Consider the following 20,746-nt stretch of genomic DNA (forward strand, 5'->3'; position numbering starts at 1 on the left):
CCGAATAATATTCAGAGGTATAAATGCAAAGTCTTCATCTTGTGTCCAAGGCAAACAACTGGGCATGGAGGAAAAAAAATTGAAACTGTTGAAGCTTGTAATACCATTAGATGGATTGCCGAAAGTTTTTGCTTTTGAGGTAGATGAGAAATTTGTCTTTGGGGTATGTGCACCCTCTTTGGAGACCACTCTCCAAGTCTTAATATAGAGTGCTTCTAATTAAATGACCTTTAAATCCAGCAAGAGCTATGAATAAGTGTTTGGGGATACTGCCAGTTTCTGTGATAGATTGTGTCAACTTGGTGTCAAAGAATGTAGTAGTTGGATGAATTTGCTTTTTCTATAATCTTGTAGCTTCTCCTTCACACACACACACACACACACACACACACACACACACTCATAAACACATGCCAGTCCTACTGGATAGGGTAGGATGGGCTTACCAAGCCCATGGAGCAATGCAGATGTCATTTAAATATATACTCATTGTCCTTGGGAAGGCCTAATGCAGCCCAACCTATTAAATGTTGTTTAGACTTTAGACTTCTCTTTGCAAGAAAACTGACTGTTCTTAATATGTATGTGTGTTTTGAAAAGTATCTTCTTAATAATTGGGAGACCAAGGCTCATCAGGAGGAATGAAGTGCTGGAGGCTTAGTACCTTCATAGTTTGGTATCTCCCATGGTGTTATTTTAACTTGAATCAGCCAAACAGGAAATGAAATGCTGAGGACTGCAACTGCCTAATTTAGACACAGAGGCCAATTTACACCCTTGGGGTAGAGACGGATATTTCCTCTAAAGGAAGTGAACATTCCCATTTCCACAAATCCTGGGGAAGAAAAGCACCCACAAATGTTGATATCTTGAACTGAGGGAGGTAAGAACCTCTTTCCCTCTTGCTGAGCCCAAGGGACAGCTGGGAGCCTGTCTTCAAGGCAGAGTGGAACTGACCAAAATACCTTTGTAGAGAGAAGTGAGGTGGCCCTGATACACCAAGGCAAACTGAAACCAAGGAAAGCTCCTCGTGGCAGAAACCAAAGAGTTGTTCAGGATCCAATGATATTTTCTGCACTGTACTTTCCTGCTCTTGTTCCCAAACCTTGACCTTAACTGTCCTTTTGGGAAATTAATAGAGATGCTGGTCCCCATTGTTAAAGGGAAACAGCACTGAGGAAGGAGATATGAAACAGATGGCTGGTGAAATTGACAAGTGAAAACCATGTGGGAATTGTCCAACCTGTAAACAATCCCCTTGCATTCTCAGATATGCTTGGAGAGCAGATAAAATAACAGACCAGACTTTCCGCAGTCTGTCAGGATGACAACTCACATAGCTGATATTTGAGTATTAAAAGGGAAAAGAGCCCACAGAGACACTGGGTTACATAAGCACAGGCTGCAGAGATGAGGGCAAAGAAGACTCTGAGGCTCAGCTACTAAGGATAACATGTAATCTCACAAGATCCTCCCTGTGGTACAGCACTCGGCCCCTAAACCATCTCACTCCGTCCTCACAAGAGCACAAGGGGTGGCTTCCAATTGCCAGGAAGCAGCCTCAAACCGCTTCATCAACTCTCTTGCATATAACTGTCTAAAACTCAACACGGATGAAATCAGCCACAAAAGGGAGCCAGACGTTCTTCAGAGTAGAAACACCAGAGTCCAAGTTATTGCTCTGTTATTCATGGAATCCTGACTTGGGTGATAGAATTAAGCTACTTGGGTGTCAGCTTTCCTCTCTGTAGGGACTATCTGTTGAATATTTATTGATACCTTTGAGGAAAGCAGAGTTAAGTGGAATACTTTTCATTCGTTTGCCCTGGGCAAGGTTAAACAAAGGCTTACCATACTGTTATTTTCATTTATTTTTCCTTTAATTTTGGTACATGTTTTCTGAGTTGATAGAAGAGCACCCATCTAGAAAAATCTGATCACTAATTGGACTGAAAAAAAATTACTCTTCACAAATGAAACTGATTATCATTCAACATGGGGACCCTGTTAGGAAATGCCACTAAGGAAGCAAATACAGTCAATGTGCTCAGCAGAAAGATATTTTGAAGCGTGTCCTGTGATTGTGTAAGCTCTGGAAATATAAAGTACACTTTCTTGGGAGTTCCTTGGTGGCCTAGTGGTTAGGATTCTGCGCTTTCACTGCCGTGGCCTGGGTTCAATCCCTGGTCGGGGAACTGACAACCCACAAGCCACTCAGTTCAGAAGGAAGGAAGGAAGGAGGGAAGGAAGAAAGAAAGAAAGAACATTTTCTTGATTCGTGAGAATTTTCACCTTTTAACACAGAGGGGTGAAGCCTTGCTATTTCTCCAAATTTATGGGTCCCTGAGCCCCCTCTCAATGCTGAGCAGTAAACCTATCACACAAAAGGAAAAACAAGCAATTTGCAAAAGCCATTATCATTATGCTGCATAAACTGATCAAAATAATGTATGCAGAGTTACCCAGTAGGTTGTACTGCAAATTGCTGGATGATACATATTAATCCAACCCTAGGAGGCCTGTTATGAAATTTTGTGATTTATATTAACTATTAAGAAGTATTAGAAAATCTCCATCTAGGGAAAAACTGTACCATAGCTTGAGGGGTCCCCTGGACATCTTGAAAACGGAAGGGCTTCAACTGGAAGAGAAGTCCTTCATGTTCGGCAGCTGCTGGGCACATTCTGTGATAACCTTCCAAATATTTCGCGGTTCATGTTCATTTGATGGCTTAATTACTAAGTGCTGGCTTTTCTAAGCATCCATGGTTTGAAGGTCTGAGGAATTTGTTCATAAGTCCTCTGGTGAATGTTAAGTCTTTGTTGGTGAGTGAAAACTAAGGAATCACTGATGTCTGAGAAGCCAAGAAAATCTGAGGGAAACAAAGATAGAGTTTTTGGCCTCCATGGAGCTATAAATGTTAAAGGGGAAAAGTCCTGATGTGAATGTCCTGTCAACCCAGCTGCCATTTTCTTGACCCCAAAGAAATGCCCTTCAGAAAGCTCGCTTGTTCTGATACTAAAACGTCTTCTTGTCAATCTCATAAAGCTGTGTTTTCCAACTCTTATGAATGCATTCTTATGACTTATATATAGCTCTAGCTCTTGGAATGAGATGGTTGGGTGACAGTAATATCATTGTTGTTCTAATGTATCAAAGCATCCCTTCATGAGAAAAGCCATTTCAATAGACTTACACGTCAAGCAGAATAGGCCCATAAACTGTACTGAAGCCCTCTTTCATCAGGGCTTAATTCTAGCCAAAATCATCAGAAATCTTTCCATGGGAAAAAATGGTCAAAGACACCTTGAATCTGGAGAACTTGTTCTAAATTTCTGAAGCAGAAAGAATATTAAAGGTCAGGTGTGAGGTTAAAAGCCCTATACAACATATGGTGGGTTTTAGGGGCCAAGAGGGCCACATTTTTCAATCTATAAAATGATGATTGACAGAAACATGTGCCTCTGTTTTCATTTTCTCCTCTAGTTTTCTAAAGTTTTCAGATTTTTTTGGAAATAATTTTAAAATTGTAAAAATAGTGCAAATAATTCTCATATATCCTTCACTCATATTCCCTCCCCAAAATTAACATTAGCTTTATCTTTCTCTAGAGATAGATATAGATAGATGACAGATAATTAGATACACAGATAAGAGAGATGATAGAGATAAATAGGTGATAGATAGATAGATAGATAGATAAACATATTTTTCTGAACTACTTGGGAACACACTTCAGACATTAGGTCCTTTTATCTTTAAAAACTTCCCTGTGAATTTCTTTACATCAGAAGACATTATCTTACATAACTGCAGCAGAGGTGTCAAAATCATGAAATTAATATTGATATAATAACATTAGCAAATCTACAGACCTCACCCGAATTTCACTGATTGTCCTAATAATGTCTTTAATAGCAAAAGGAAAAAATAGTTATTTCTATATCAGGGTCCAATCCAAGGTTACACATTGCATTTCATTATTGTGCCTCTTCAGTCTTTTTAAATCTGGAATAGTTTCTCATTCTTTCTTATCACACAGGGTCCTTGATATAGTTGAACACTCTGGGCCATTTATTAGTTTTTAAACAGTCCCTCAATTTGACTTTGTCTGATGTGTCTCCATGACTTGGTTCAGTTATGCATCTCTGGTAAAAAGAGCACAGAAACGATGTTGTAGCCTTCCCTCCCTTTGGAAATATGTTATTCCCCAGGCTGTTGTGACACGATGCTCACCTGAATTTCCTCCTGTCTCACTTGCTGTTCCATCCCTGTCTTCTCTATTAGATCCCAAAATGGCAGAGTGTGCCCTCTGCTCCCCTCTCTCCTCCATCCACACCCTCTCTGGGTTGTCTTCTCTAATCTCATGGAGCCAGGTACCACCCAGACTATGCTCTCTCTTCCCTATGCTCCAGACTCATGTACCCAACCTCCAACTCACATCTTTCTTTGGGTGTCAAAGCATCTAAAACTGAAAGAGGGCTGAAACCAAACTATTGACCCTTTCACTCCAAAATTTACTACCAGAGACTCTGAGTTGAGACCTGAATAATAAGGAGGAATCCAGGCGAAAATGGATCAATTAACCTTTCTAGGATTATTAGAACCAGACAATGGAGAACTGACAATTGCCTTAGAAGTTCTAGTCTAATATTGCCCATTGTAATCAGCCCTTCCATAGGGGCTGTGACCCTATAGTTGTTAGGGCTGTGATCATAAGAAATCTCACTTTACTAAAATAAAAGCGTGTCACAGAAGTGATTAACTGAACAAACCAGTTTCACATATACCTCCATGTCACCTATATTGCATACGATTTTTTAAATGGACATAAATCAGATTGCAAAAATGCACAAAATTGCAACACAGTTCATGACTGCTGATACTGAAGAAAGGAATGGATGCAAAGTAAGCAAGCAGCCACCTGAAACACCTGTGTATTACTACGCTTCCTGCAACATTGTTTTCCCTATGCTATCATGTTATAACTAACAGTGGTCTGCATAATACAGATTGTGTTCCTGAATTAATCAATTAAATTACACCTAATTTAGCTTAAGGGAGCACAAACTGTAGAAACAATATCTGTAATTAGCTTCTGCTCCAGTGTTCTTGCGGACAAGGAGACTGCTGTCTCACAAAGCGGCCCTTTTCATTTTTAAAACATTACCCAATATTATTAATGACTTCTTCATATTAAATCAAGGCTACCCCTCAATAATTTTTACCCATTGACTCTAAGATCAGTCCTCTGGAACTACAGAAAAGTCTTGTTTCTTCTGCACATAGCATGGTATGAAAACCGTCATGGTACCACCTTATTTGCTTTCTCTATCCTGGGCCAATACAACCCTAGTTGGTAAACGCCTTCTCGATAAAAATGAAGACAAAGAGGTAGGTGTTGCTGTTTGTGGACTGAACCAGAACAAGCTTAGGTATTGGTCCAGGCCGATGAGACTGATCTTCCTGCCTTCCAGGCTCTTCCCAGCATCCCGGTCTCATGGTGATAAATGCCAAGTCCACATTCACCCTTTGAAGTATTCACTGTGTAGCAATTCAAGTCTTATTTATTATAACCAAGGATTTGGATGTCCATAGCAAAGCTAATTCATTTCACTCCGACCTCTCATTTGGTCTCACTATGAAGATTCCAAATCCAGCAGTTCTGACACCTTGGAAACTATTGTACCTTTCCCATGGCTATTGCATGGTTGATGTATCACAACGATGGTCTCACCACCTCCATGAAACACATCCTATTCCTCAAGTTGGAAGGCAGTTTTCTTTTCCAGAAGGTCTCAAGGTCAAACTTAATTGTTCTGGCCACTGATTGGGCAGAGTTGTTTTTTTCTATGTTTGTTTAAACAGTGTCACCAAGGCATAATTGGCACATGATACTTAAAGTGTACAACTTGGCATGTCTGACATATGTATACCTATAAAGCAATCACCACAATCAGGAGAGCAAAAACATGCACCATCCCCCCAAATTTCCTTGTGTCCGTTTGTAATTGCTCCTTCCCATCCTTCCTTGCCCTCCCCAAATACTCAAGCCACTCAATCTGCTTTCTGTCACTATAGTTTTATTTGCATTTGTAGAGCTTTATATAAGCGGAATCATGTAGTATGTACTCTCTTTTTGTCTGCCTTCTTCCACTCAGAATAATTATTCAGAAGTTCATCCATATTGTTATATCTGTCTCTATCTCATTCGTTTTGTTGCTGGATAGTATTCCGTTAGATGGATATACCATAATTTTTTAACCACACATCTAGTCTAGACAATTGGGCTGCTCCTACATTTTGAATGTTACCAAAAAAAAAAAAAACAAGTGAGCAGAGTTTTTTTACCTATCTTAGATGGATAGGCTTATCAATGATTATGGTTCTCTGAGGTCTTCCAAGGGCCCACTGATTCCTTTAAAGATCCTCCTTTCACAAGAACTTAGAGCAAGTGCCCCAAAGGCCTGTGCTTATATGAAACATCAGCTAGCACAGCACTGAAGTGTTGTTCACTGCATATCTTTAAACCACTCTCTCCTCAGGAAGATTTTCTGCCCACTGAGAAAATGTGAACTTTCTCTTCCCAAAGATTGGAGAAACCATGTTTCCCCTGCTAGAGAGTTTGGGGTTCAAATCTTAGAATACTCATTGCTTGTCCTCGAAGGTCTATGGTCCCTTCATGAAGGGATTCCCAATAACCTACCTGGATGTTTCAGAATCTCCAGGTAAATATTTAGCTTAGATCCATACCCTGATTCTCCCTCTAAAAGTAGAAGGATATTAGGGAAGAAGAGATTCTCCAATTATCTTTATTGTGTCAAATTCCCCACTTAGAATGAAGATGATCTAATAGCTCTTCCTCACTTCTGCCACACCTCTTCTTTTTTTCTCTTTTTCATACTCTTTTTTTACATTTAAACCCTGCTTTGGGTCGAAGTTTCCTTTAGAATAAGATGAAGAAGGTTAAAAATTGTCAAGATCAATGAGATGGGTATATTGATTCTATTTCTTTTTCCGATCAAGCTCTGTTCTGCTGCAACCGTTCTAACTTGGACAAAATTTGTGGGAATACAGGAAATGCAGAAATCTTTTTTTACATATATATATATATATATATATATATATATATATATATATATATATATAAAAGAGGCTGTCATCTCTGGGAACAGCGCCAGTTTATTTGACAGCAGTTTCTGGGCTATCACGTGTTTGGAAATGTTCTCCCCTGTCAGGTTGCTTGAGTGACTGCTCTGGGTACAACTTGGTCTCAGTCGAGGGCCCTGAGATCATGGCGCAGCTAATGGTTCACCTGGAAACCATTCTGCTGTGCCTTCAACAAAATGCTCTCCCCTTGTCTTTGACTTTCAGGCAAATTACCTTTCAACAGCAGGAGGAAAAAGTACCCATCAAAACCAATTCAATTTCTTAAGTTGCTACCATTTAAGTTTACAGGACCATAGTACAGCTATTCATTCGTCTTTCACGTAGAAATTGTTCAGTTCAAAAAGGGCAGGTAATACCTTGGGTTTTGTTTAGTATCTCGGCACACTGTAAAGACTTCATCCAGTCAGGAATTACCCTAAATCTGGGAAGCAAATGCTAAGGCTCCCAAACGTGGATTCTCTCATTAAGAACTCTGCCCATCACTGTCACTCAACCCCTCCCAATCTCTTTAGTTTCACTGTAACTAATATGTTACTGAGAATGATTAAACCATAACAGCCTGCGATACACCCACAAAGGGAACTACACAGGAAGCCTAAGGATGTTTCATAAGAAGTTCTATGGGACTGTGCAAAGGTGGCCTCCATTTCAAGTTCAAGATTCCCTGTACTATTGGAGCTTTCAGGTCCCAGATCACCAGGGATGATGTATCCAGGAACCAGGGTCAAAGACTGGGAAACAGTACATGCAGATTAGATAAAGAACACTGACCTGAGCTTAACACCTAAAGGTTTATTAAGATTTGATCAGCACTCTTTAGACTGTTAAGACACTTAAATACAGCTCAAACTGGTTTAGTCAGGGAGGAGGAGGGACTTACTGGCTTTTATACTAAAAAGTCCAAGCGTGTCTGGGTTGAAGAAATGGCTGTATCCAAGAACCCTAACAATTTTGTCAGCACCTTGCCTCTCTCCATCTGTGAGCCCTGTTTTCTTCTGTGCTGGCTTGATTCTATGGTAGCCTTTCCCCTCCTGTTGGTAAGATAGCCACCATCTTGCTCTGAGAGTTCATCAGTAGATTCCCGAGAGCATCTCTTTCCTAGTATTATAATAAGAATCTCAAATGTGCTGGTTAGCAATGTATTGCCTCTCAGCTACGAATCCAGCCTCCACTGCTGTTCTTGTGATGTCGGAACACTTTCCTCTTGCCAGCTGGAATGACGTTAAGCTTTGTCAGTAGAAGGTGCTGGGGGACTCCGGAGAGGTAAAGGGCTTCTCTTCCCGGTTCCAGCATGCTTGGCTTTTCCTGGCTCCTGTTGTGTTGGGCTGACACACAGGACACTCGGTGGAGATCACCCCCTCAAGTGGCTTCCCAGCAGTGAGGTCCATAGAACAAACCCCTGGGTCAGCTTCCTGGCAAGCTCTGGGGGTAATACAGCAGCTTCCTAGGAGTGGGTTCCACAAGGGCCATCGCTCCCTTATCATCTGCTTCCTGGTGGTAGCTTCCCAGGGTCCCCACCGCAGGCTCCAAAACCCCACCCCCACTCAACTCCAACTTGATTCCCAGCAGTTTCCATGGCGACCCCTATAGGCAGCTTTCTGGGGAATCTGATAAGCACCCCAGCAGGTGCTTCTCTGCTTACTGGCCATGTCCCACTGATATTGGACCAGCTCTGGTCTGAGCATCCCCAGAAACCTCCCCACCATCTATTGGCTACAATCATACCCTCTCCCAAGGAGTCTGAATCATGGCCTGAGGGAGAATGTCCCACCTAAGTTTGGTCCTTCCCTGGGTATTCTCCCTCAGCCCTAGAATATTCTTTAGATTTCTCTTTTATCCATTTTTAGCTAATTCCCTGTAAATCATCAATAATCTTTTATAGTAAATCTTCCTGTTCAAATTATCATGTGTATCTGTTTCCTGATTGGACCCTGATCAATATCCCAGAGATGGTGCTTAGTCACTGACATTGACCAGGCTTGGCCACAGGTCAATGGCTAACCTCATACTCATTACCAGAGAAATACAGGGAGCTCACTAGCCAAGTATGGGTCTGCATCCTCTCCTAGAGCCATGAGCCACAGTCAGAGATCCCTACACCACATGGACTGGTAGTAGGAGTGGGATGGTTTCCTTAAGATAAACTGTGAGGGGGCTTCCCTGGTGGCACAGTGGTTGACAGTCCGCCTGCCGATGCAGGGGACGCGAGTTTGTGCCCCGGTCCGGGAAGATCCCACATGCCGCGGAGCGGCTGGGCCCGTGAGCCATGGCCGCTGAGCCTGCGCGTCCGGAGCCTGTGCTCCGCAACGGGAGAGGCCACAGCAGTGAGAGGCCCTCGTACCGCAAAAAAAAAAATGATAAACTGTGAGGAATGGATTTGGGGGAGGCACCAACGGCACAGTCCATCTGAAAGAGTATGTGCTTAAGCAAAAAAAAAAAAGAGAGAGAGAGAGCAAGACTTAATAATGAGAGTCCTGAAGCAAAAAGCAGACATTTCAACTCAGAAGAACACAGTTGACAAAAGTAATGTAGGTCCCACAAGGAAGACTCTAGACCCAAGAAGAGGCCTTTCTTTAGCCCCCAGAAGTAAGGTTCCCGGCAGCTTCTAAGAGAAGAGGAATGAAGATTGGGACCAAAACCACATACAATCTTGCTGAAACAATATACTTTGGTTCACCTAAATAAAAAGGTCAGAATTAGGGCAAAATGTAAGCAAGACTTGATCCCTCAGCTCTATACAGCAAAGATACATTTCCTGTCATCTTTTTGCCTTGTTTTTCATAGTGCTGGCTTCATCCTGACCTTGCCTTCCCTGTTACTTTTCAAAGGGCTGCCACCAGCTCCTGGGTTTCCTTGTCCAGAAAGAAACTGGGAGCATCCCTGACCCAGATTTCCTTGCAGAAGTCCTGTAACTTCTTTTTGTTTGACCTGCCTCATTCACAAGTCCATCCCTCAACCACTGATTGAGACCAGGGGTGAGGAAAACATTAATTAGCTTAGCCTGTGTCATACCTTTTGTGCCCAAAACTAAGAATGGCACAATTTGGGATTATGGGAAAGTACAGCACACATGCTAAGAAGTCAACCAACAGATATACCCACAGGAATTAATTAACCACTCCTTCACTGAACACATACCATCTCAAATGAACTTCTAACTAACACCTATTATATTTATTCTATTTGTCTTCACACATACTCCTCCACTAGATTCTAGGTAGTTTCCTTCAATGATAGGAAATGGTCCTTGTTTATTATTTGACTGCCAGGGAATAAACAGTAGAAGCCTAATGAAAACTTAGAATGAATAAAGGCCTTAAACATTATGCATGACAAAAGAGTTCAAACTTTACTCTGTAGACCATAATAAAGCACTCATGAAGGGTGTGGATAGAACAGAATCATATTCTAAGATGTCTTAAAACCAATAATGTTAAAAGAAAAAAAAAGAAAGCCGGAAAGTAAGTATGGAGGCAATCATAACTGACCAAGCAGTTGATTACAAGAATAATCTTAGCAAAGGCAGCAGAAATGAAGAACAAGAGAGTCTGAGAAATTTCAGAGGTACAAATAGATAGGCCTTGATGATTAATACAAAGACTAAACTAGAGGGAAAAGTTAAAACAATTCAAATTTCTAACTTGTGTCACTAGATGAATTTACCAAGGAAAAACCAAAACAAGGAACAGATTTGTGGGAGAAGTTTATTACATAAACTATAGAACTCAATACTTGTTCATAAATACTTGAATAGGAGAAGACATTTATTTATCAATAGCCCTAAGATTTTTTTCAGCTTACCTCAAATTAGAGAAATAAAGTATTTGTTAATAATTATTACTGCAGCGTATATTATACTAAGAACAGATGGCTCTAATGTGACTAGCCTACAACATGACTTCTTCCACTTACCATGGTTTAGTGGGTGTCTTATTTTGATATCTACGTGGGCTACTGAATTTCCTTAGACAGCTGGCTCCATCAGTAAGAGAATGCAGTGGTGGACAACAGCCAAATCCGCTGCAGCTGCCTGTGAGCTAAGGACTGGGAGTAGGGGCATGAAGGGTTTTGTTTTCCTGCTGTTATACTTTTCATATCTGAGCAGGGCTGAGTTCAAACCCCTGACCACACTCCTGCAGAAAGGACCTTTGCCATGGGCTTCCTGCCAACGGGCAATGATGGAACCAGGGTATCAAACATGCTGCCTGGTGTCTAGCTTTTCACTCCCTCGTCTCCGCTGATCTCGAAAGAACTGAAGTGTAGGACTCAGAGCAGGGCTGGGCTTTAGAGCATGAGCTTTAAATTAGGACAGATGGACCTTGAATTGTGTATCTACCACTGATTATCTGTGTGATCTTGAGTTATTTTTTTACTCCTTTTTATTGTTTTAACTTTTTAAAATATTTTTAACATCTTTATTGGAGTATAATTATTTTACAATGGTGTGTTAGTTTCTGCTTTATAAAAAATGAATCAGCTATACATATACATGTATCCCCACATCTCCTCCCTCTTGCATCTCCCTCGCACCCTCCCTATCCCACCCCTCTAGGTGGTCATAAAGCATGGAGCTGATCTCCCTGTGCTATGCGGCTGCTTCCCACTAGCTATCTATTTTACATTTGGTAGCGTATACATTTTACTCCTTTTTAAACCTCAGTCACCTTACCTTTAAAATGAGAATACTAGCTGTTACCTAACAATACCACTATAGTTAGACTCAATATATGAGAAGTACTTAGCACAGTGCCGAGTCAAGAATAAACCTAGGGAATTCCCTGGCGGTCCAGTGGTTAGGACTCTGTGCTTCTACTGCAGGGGGCACGGGTTCGATCCCTGGTCAGGGAACTAAGAACCTGCATGCTACATGGCTAAAACAAACAAAAAAGAATAAACCTAATGGCTGTGTGATGATATTGCTATGAATATTACAACTGTGAGGTGTTATTTGTCACTCAGACCACATTCCCTTAATACACACACAATGACCTTACCGTGAAGGCCACCTCTCCATCTCCTCATTCCATTTCTCCTGGGAACTAGCACGGAATATGGCACAGTGGGAATAGATGAGGATATGGAATCCCACAGACTTGGGTTCAAACATGTTTTCCATAATTTGGGGGCTCATCTAAAATTAATGTTAATGATACATCTTCCCTCCAGGGTTAATGAGTTCAATGAGATTAGGGATTTTGTCTGTGCTGTTCACTGGTATGACCCAAGCACTTCACCCAGTGTCTGGCATGAAGCAGGTAGTCAACCAATATTTGTTAAATAGTACTGAAGTTATTTGCACTCTGTCTGAACCATTTAATCTTATTTCCTTCATTTTGTGTTCCTCCTTCATTAGCTAACTGATGACTTGGAATCCATGGCAAAGTAACAGAATTGTCAGAGATGCTGGGCTTCAATAGTTCCATAAGAAAACTGTAGCTGTTTTGAGCCAATTCTACTTTCCAGATGATCTTTGTTCCACATAGTGCTATTTGAATTTGTGCTAAAGAGATCTGAATAAGTTGCTAGCATTTGGGGTAACTGAAGATGCCATATCAATATCCAAATTCCAGCTTCTCCAGAAATTTGGAAGATCTGGCAGTGCACGGCTATATTCTCACCAGGCAACAATGAACAGAGCATCTGTTCCCTTCGACAGGGCATGCATTCCAATGGGCCACAGTCTCTACATCTCCCTATTGTATCTCTGACACTGCAGCTGACTTACTATGGACCATCAACTTTGCTCTACTGGTTTTCTTATATCCAAACACCTCTCTCATTTACCTCCCTGATTTCTGTAGGTAGTTGAGTTTATCAGTCCTGTCCCATAGTTTTAAAAGGTTATTGAGAAAGCGGTGGTTTAATGCATACTTTTAAGCCTGTGGTGGGAATGGGGATGTAAACGCAGGCTGAGGATAAGGTGGAAGAAGGGGTAAGAATCATTTCTCTTGCTAAGTCATATAGATATTCAATAGAATGCTTTACATTTTATGACACACATTTCCTCAATCTGTGAATATTGGTAACATTATAGCTATCACCACTGATACCATAAAAATGCCGACATGTTTGGAAATTTCATGAACATTAAAATGAATAACCTTGAATGTTTTATATTAGGAACATGTCTGGAAACATCTGCTGGGCTTGTGCTTTGGAACTGAATCTTAAATGATTTCATGGACCAACGGCATCTGAAGCAGCAGTCAGCTACCAAGAAGACGACAGAAAACATTTGCTGCTGGGATAACCACGGCCATTAAAACGCCTCCATCATGGTGTGCTTTCCTTAGTCTTTGTTTATGTAAGTTAGTGTTTTGTGGGCTTGAGAATTTCAGGATTTATCGTCCTAGGAAAGGATGATGGGAAACAAGAAAACATAATCCTTTGCAACTAACTTTGAAACATCTGGCTCATGAGGTGTGGAATAAATCAAAGAAAGCTACCCAAAATTCAAAGAGAGAAAGAGGTGGGGGAGGAGGATAAGAGGAGAGGGAAAGAAATTTTAAAAAAATGAACCTCCCCCCCCAAAAAAAAGAAAGAAAGGGAAGAGGAGAGAAGAGGGAAGAGGAGGGAGAGGAAGGGGGAGGGGGAGGGGAGGGAGAGAAACTCCAGAAGTTTCAGCCTCCCTTTTCTTCTCTGCTAGTCATGAAAGAAGACAACTGCAATCGGAAAAGGGAATGAAAAGGTGGAGGAGGAGAAGGAGAGAGTAATTAACTAGTGGAACTGCCAGGATTTCTATCTTTTCTTTCCTCCTCTCCCTTTTGGAGGCTAAATAAAAGTAGAAAAGTAAAGAAATCAAGACCACAGAGAGTTTTTACAAGATTCTCTTATTGGATGGAATATGCTGGCTCATGCCATCCGAGGAAATGATGGAAACTTGAATTCTGAAGGACTCATTCTTTTTTTTTTTTTTTTTTTTTTTTCTTGCGGTACACAGGCCTCTCCCTGTTGTGGCCCCTCCCGTTGCGGAGCACAGGCTCCGGACGCGCAGGCTCAGCGGCCATGGCTCACAGGCCCAGCCACTCCGCGGCATGTGGGATCCTCCCGGACCGGGGCACGAACCTGCGACCCCTGCATCAGCAGGCAGACTCTCAACCACTGTGCCACCAGGGAAGCCCCAGGACTCATTCTTTAGCTACAAGGGCCCCCATAGTGAAAGCTGGTAATAGATAAAATGTATCTTTATTTTCATCCACTCTCCCTCCCTCACCACACACCCGGACATGAAACCTGTTTTCTCAGGACTCAGTCCTTTAGAGTCTTAAACTGCCCCACAGAGATGTGGTGGTTTTATTCATGAACAAAAAGAAAGGAAAGAAGGAGATATATATATATATATATATATATATATATATATATATATACATACACACACACACACATATATATATACATATGTATATACATATATATCTATCTCAGGGAATGTGATTGTGGCCATAGATCTAAGCCGCTTTCTCCTCCACCATAAATAAAGTTGATATTTTGATGTTCATCTAATTAATTCATTTCTCTATTCCTTATTCCTGAACTCAGAAAGACAAGAGAGAAAAGCCATTTATTATTTTATAAAACTCCCAATTAGTGAATCAACTGGGAACTCTGATAATTTTAAGTACTGATATTCAGAGCTGAAATAATCCATGAAATCCATGGAGACACAAAGGTTACTGGTTCAACCAGGGCAGGAAGATGAGGCTTCAAGCTTCAGTGTTTCATAAACGGAAGCCTTTCTTGGTTTTGATTGTGGTAATTTGTGGCAGTTTTTATGGTGATTATACAGCTACTTTTTAACAGGCGTGGGCTGTGGGGGCCTCTGCAAATTACCTTGAATTGTTCTCATGGGCACACATTGTCTTTAGCAAGGATTATAACAACGTTTGTTCATTCGGGACTTCCCTGGTGGCACAGTGGTTAACAATCCTCCTGCCAATGCAGGGGACATGGGTTTGAGCCCTGGTCCAGGAAGATCCCACATGTCACAGAGCAACTAATCCCATGAGCCACAACTACTGAGCCTGCGCTCTAGAGCCCACGAGCCACAATTACTGAAGCCTGTGCACCTACAGCCCATGCTCCACAACAAGAGAAGCCACCGCAACGAGAAGCGTGCACACCACAATGAAGAGTAGCCCCCACTCGCTGCAACTAGAGAAAGCCCACACGCGGCAATGAAGACCCAATGCAAACAAAAATAAAATAAAATAATTAATTAAAAGGAAAAAAAGAAAAGAAGTGGTAGTGACCTGCCCAAAAGCCATTCTATGTTTAAAAAGGAAAAAAGAAAAAAAAAACCCAAACACTAAATTGCTGGAACCCACCAGAGAACAAAGAATAAAGGAAGATGGGGGAGATTAGGAATTCCAAGGGTTGGAGGAGGGTTTCCAATGTAAAATGACTTGGTCAGGCTAGGCCACATTAAAAGATTATATTAGAGACTTGAGGGAGGTGATGGATTGAGCCAGGTAGCTATGAGGGAAGGGGAATAGAAGAGCATTTCAGACATAGGAAATGGCTTAAAAAAAAATAATGTATTGCAAGGAGGCCAGTGATGCCAGGACAGAGTGAGCAAAGAGGAGAGAGTGTTGGAGAGGTAGGGGAGGTGTGAGGGAGAAAAAATAATATAGAGACCTGTTAAAATTGTGCAGATATGCCTGAGTGAGAGGGAGGTCATCCAAGGGCTTCATAATCTGAACTACATTTGTAGAAATCTTTGTGTCTGCTGTGTAAGAAGAGAATATAGGGCAAGGGAGGAAGTAGGGGGACCAGTTAGAAGTAGGGGCACAGATGAGAAATGATAGTAATTTGGACCAAGGTCACCCAAAGGGAGGTAGCAAAGGGTATTCAACTTGGGGGTATTTTTTATTGGGTATAGTTGATTTAAAATGTTGTGTTTAATTTCTGCTGTATAGATTCAGTTATACACATATACATATATTCTTTTTCATATTCTTTTCTGGTATGGTTTATTACAGGATACTGAATACAGTTCCCTGTGCTATTCAGTAGGACCTTGTTGTTTATCTCTTTTATATATACTAGTTTGTGTCTGCTAAACCCAAACTCCTAATTTATCCCTCCCCCATGCCCTTTCCGCTTTGGTAAACATAAGTTTGTTTTCTAAGTCTGTGAGTCTGTTTCTGTTTCCTAGACAGGTTCATTTGTGTCGTACTTTAGATTCCACATATAAGTGATATCATATAATATTTGTCTTTCTCTTTCTGACTTACTTTGCTTGCATGTATGGGGCCAGTAATGCAGCCCCGCTGAGATAAAACTATGAATCAGGGTGACTGGGTCGCAAGGAAGCGAATGTGATGAGGCAGGAATGTCTCTCCAGGCACATACTTCAGAGAGGCCACAAATGAACCACTTCATTTTTATTTTCTTTTTTCCAAATAATGAGATCTTATAAGGGCAGATTCTTTTACCCTTTTTCATAACTGATACACTCATCCACCATCCAACTCATCCCCCTCCCCCAGTACAGGTCAGGATGTCCTTTGTCTTCCCACCCAAACCCCTACCCCAGGACAAGCTTTGACTCAAATGCTGATCCTACAGGAAGGCACCAGTCCTTCTTCCCTGGGGAGGTGATGGGAAGGGCTGGCTGAGATCCACAGAGAGACAATTTTGAGGAATTGGCTGCTGCTAAATAATGCATGGGCTCTGTTTGTGAAGCTAATTAACTGAATTCACTTAATCGAAAGATGGTGCTAGGACTTCTTTTGCTTTCAGAAAGGGTTGAGGAACTGAATAGGAAAATCATCCCTCAGCAGAGCGGCCCTGCTCTCTGTCACCAGAAAGTCATGTCAAACATCTGAAGGTGCAGAATATATTTTTCCAATTGCGTTTTAGCTCTGTAATTACAAGGATCTAAAAACCTTGATTTGACTTCTCAGTAACTGGCAGTGGAAACCCATAAGCAAAGCCATTTCCCCCATGCCTGTGGGATGGAACGGATCGTGAAGGAGCAGAAGGATAGGAAAGTGATATTTTTTCCCCCCATCTTCTGCAGTGGCCTAGTTTGTCACTCATTTCATTTCCTATTTTTAAATTCTAGCTAGGGAGCATCCAATTCCACGTGCAGGGATTGTTTTGCTGATTTCAAAGTCCTGCAAGGCCACATTCAAATAGGAACGGGGACTTATTTCAATTAAACTCCAGAGAGCATGGCAATGCAAGTGATTTTTGTTTTCCTCCCTGTGTGTATTATTCATCATTCTCTGCTATTTCAATGAATTATAAGGACAAGGCGATGTGTTGAGTCTGTCTTTCACCCTTACTCAAATGCCATTCAGGGGCTTTCACTTTGTTTCTTTTCTGATTTTCTTTGTGTAGAATTTGTTTTTGCTGCTGTTATGTTTCATTTGTTTGGTTGTTTCTTTTTTTTTTCAATTTAATCTTCAAGGTGTTTTTTTTTCCCCTGAATAATACGCAGGGTTTGTATTCATCTAAAAATAACTCACACCTCTCAATAGCTGATTAGTCTACTCAGAGTTGACTTTAAGACACAGCACATAAACTCAACTTTTAGTCTTGAAATTTAGAACACTGCTTGATAGCTAATAATGGAACCTACCAGCTCTTCAGGGAGAGGAAAGCTTTTGGGTTTGTCCCCAGGTTTTCTTCCCCAGAGTTGTCCCACTTGACTACCTTAAAACTCTCTGGAGGGCAATTCAAATGCTTGGGAGACATTTCTTGCGACCCCAAATGGGGCTTTGAGTTCAACCCATCCCAGCTTAGCCACAAAGAGCCTCCATCTCCAGCAGCTGTGGGGTTCCCCTGCTCTTGTAACAAAAAGCTGTGAGCAATCAGTCAGCTATGCTGGTCCCAGAGCCGGGTGGATTCAAGAACAAAAGATGTGTGTCACATGGCCATACCCTCTGCATGCCACAGGCCCAAATTTCCCCAAACTGTGGCCATTACACATTTTTGTTCTCAGGGGAAGGTGATATGAATGGAAGATCACACGAAAATCACTGGAGAGGATACAAAGGTCAGATCAAGGGTGGGAATGCTCATCAGAGCAGTGTTCATGGAGGGTAAAGTGGTCACATCTGAGAATGTCATGTGAGAGGAGGGATGGTATTCTTGTTCTTACCATGGGCCACGCAAGGGCATCCTAATGGATATCGACCTGATATGATGTCAAAGGCCTGGGAAGATTCCCACATGCAGCAAAACTGAAAAAGAAAGGAAAAAACAGAGGAAAAGAGCATTAATTAAAGACATCTAAAATTTCACTAATGAAAGAGTATTAATTAAAGACCTCTAAAATTTCACTAATAAAAGAGTATTAATTAAAGACCTCTAAAATTTCACTAATGAAAGAGTATTAATTAAAGACCTCTAAAATTTCACTAATGAAATGTATTCCTGGGCTTCCCTGGTGGTGCAGTGGTTGAGAGTCCGCCTGTTGATGCAGGGGACACGGGTTCGTGCCCCAGTCCGGGAAGATCCCACATGCCGCAGAGCGGCTGGGCCCGTGAGCCATGGCCGCTGAGCCTGCGCGTCCGGAGCCTGTGCTCCGCAGCGGGAGAGGCCACAACAGTGAGAGGCCTGCGTACCGCAAAAAAAAATATATATATATATATATATATATTCCTTCCAGTTCTCAGCCTCCTTCCTCTGGTAGATGTGGTTAATGACTGATTTACTCAGTTACAATCAGGGATAGGAGATTCCTAGTCTTCTGGAGGGAGCAGAGCCAGGGATGGCATGAGTCAAGCCAGGGGCCCATGGGGTAAAATTTAAGGAGGCTGACTGAGGAAGAGAGAATAAATATCCAAAACAGCACTTTTTAGAAAATGAATTGGGATACCAGGCAGGAAAGGAACCATGAGAAAAATAAAGGGATTTATGTGATGCATACAGCAGACTGAAAGGAGAGATGGTGTAAAACACAGATCTCCTGACTTCCAGGCTGGAGGGCTTTACCTCCTTGTTTTTGGCTTATTTGGAATCCACAATATTATTTTATGTGGGTTACTGCAGCAATGTGTTATTATCTCTGCATTTTTTTCTGCTTTCTGACTTAGTTGAAATAACTATGGCTTTGGGGTTGGACAGACTGGATTCCAGTTTTACCACATACAAATGTATGCAACTTTGAAGAAATTATTTACCACCCCTGAGTCATAGATCCTCCTGTGTAAAATGGAGCTGTTTCTGGAATTAAATGAGATAATTTATACGCGTTTACTTGGGCATTCATTCAGCAAAGTGTATTGAGTGCCTGTCTATTGCCAGGGCTGCGGAGGAAACCAAGATGGCCCTAGGTTTTAATCTAGTGAAGGAAACATGATCTTTTGAATATATGAGACATTAATGAACACCTGCTCAAGTACTGTTTGTCAAGAGATGAAGTAGATGCTAATATTCGAGGTTCCCTCTTTCTTAGTGTAGGGGTACTAGAATCAGTTCATATAAGGGACTATTTCTTCTTTATTCACAGGTTTCATTTTTTTTCCAGTAGATTAATTTAGCTTTACACCTCACCAAGCAGACATTAGAGCCTACTGAATGGATAATACACATCTCATAAATTCTCTTACACAAAAGACCACAGTGAGTCATGCTTTCAAAAGTGCCTGAAGATGGATTTACGCCCCATGACAGTCATAATGGTTCATTCGGAGCAGTTACACAGTCTGCTGGGTAAATAATGCAAGTTGTATAAATCACATGATGCTGTGTTTACACAATAGGCCATTACGACTCCAGAGGAGCTCAAACAACCTGATACAAGAGGATGCTATAAATGATGTGAATACAGTGCAAGTTTAAGTTAATCAAGGAAGCAACCCCAAAGGAGGGCAGGTTTGTCAGGGTGGCCTAAAGGAGATAAGATGAATAAAATATGTCTTTGGTAAAAGTTTATATTAGTTAAGCCTCCTGGCTGCCAAATACTGGAGTTGATTTAAACTCCCTTTATTAAAAAAAAAAAAAATGGAAGAAGGGTAGGATTACCCCTCAAAAATATGCAGGGGTACTTCACAGAACCCCAAAGTCAAACTACAGCTAAGTTTCAAGAAGGAACTGAAATTAAGAGAGGGAATGCTGCAAAAATCCAGAAAGTTTCTCATTTCTGTCTTTTTTTTCTCTCAAAAACTTCATTCTACTTTCGAATTACACATTGGCCTTCTCTGCTTTCTTGTCTGTGTGGCCTCTTAGCATCCGAGTTTCCCTGTTAACTGTTCCAGCAGATTCCCTGGCTCTAGGTCTTAGTTTCAATTTCCCAGGTGGGAGATTCTCTTTGGCTCACTCGGGGTCAGATCTCTCCACCCCCTCACCCCCTCACCCCCCAGGAAGTTATAGGAAAAGGCTGGGGGCATATAGTAGAATCATGGCTTTATTTATAAAATTCATTAGCATAACCCAAACGCCTGGGGCACAGGCCTGTACGGAAGGAGGTGTTTCTCAGAGAGGAGGATGGCTCGTGGAATGTAGAGACAGCCAGATAAATGTCCTCCAGAAGTGCTGTCCCCTTGATAAGACCCAGAGGCAGAGAGAAACACACAGAGTAGACTCAGGAGATACTGGGCTGCCCCAGAAACATCCAGGAGAGAGA

Source organism: Aethalodelphis obliquidens, unplaced genomic scaffold (assembly GCF_003676395.1).
Source record: "Aethalodelphis obliquidens isolate GAN/ISIS:26980383/991018 unplaced genomic scaffold, ASM367639v1 scaffold62, whole genome shotgun sequence".
Lineage (NCBI taxonomy): Eukaryota > Metazoa > Chordata > Mammalia > Artiodactyla > Delphinidae > Aethalodelphis > Aethalodelphis obliquidens.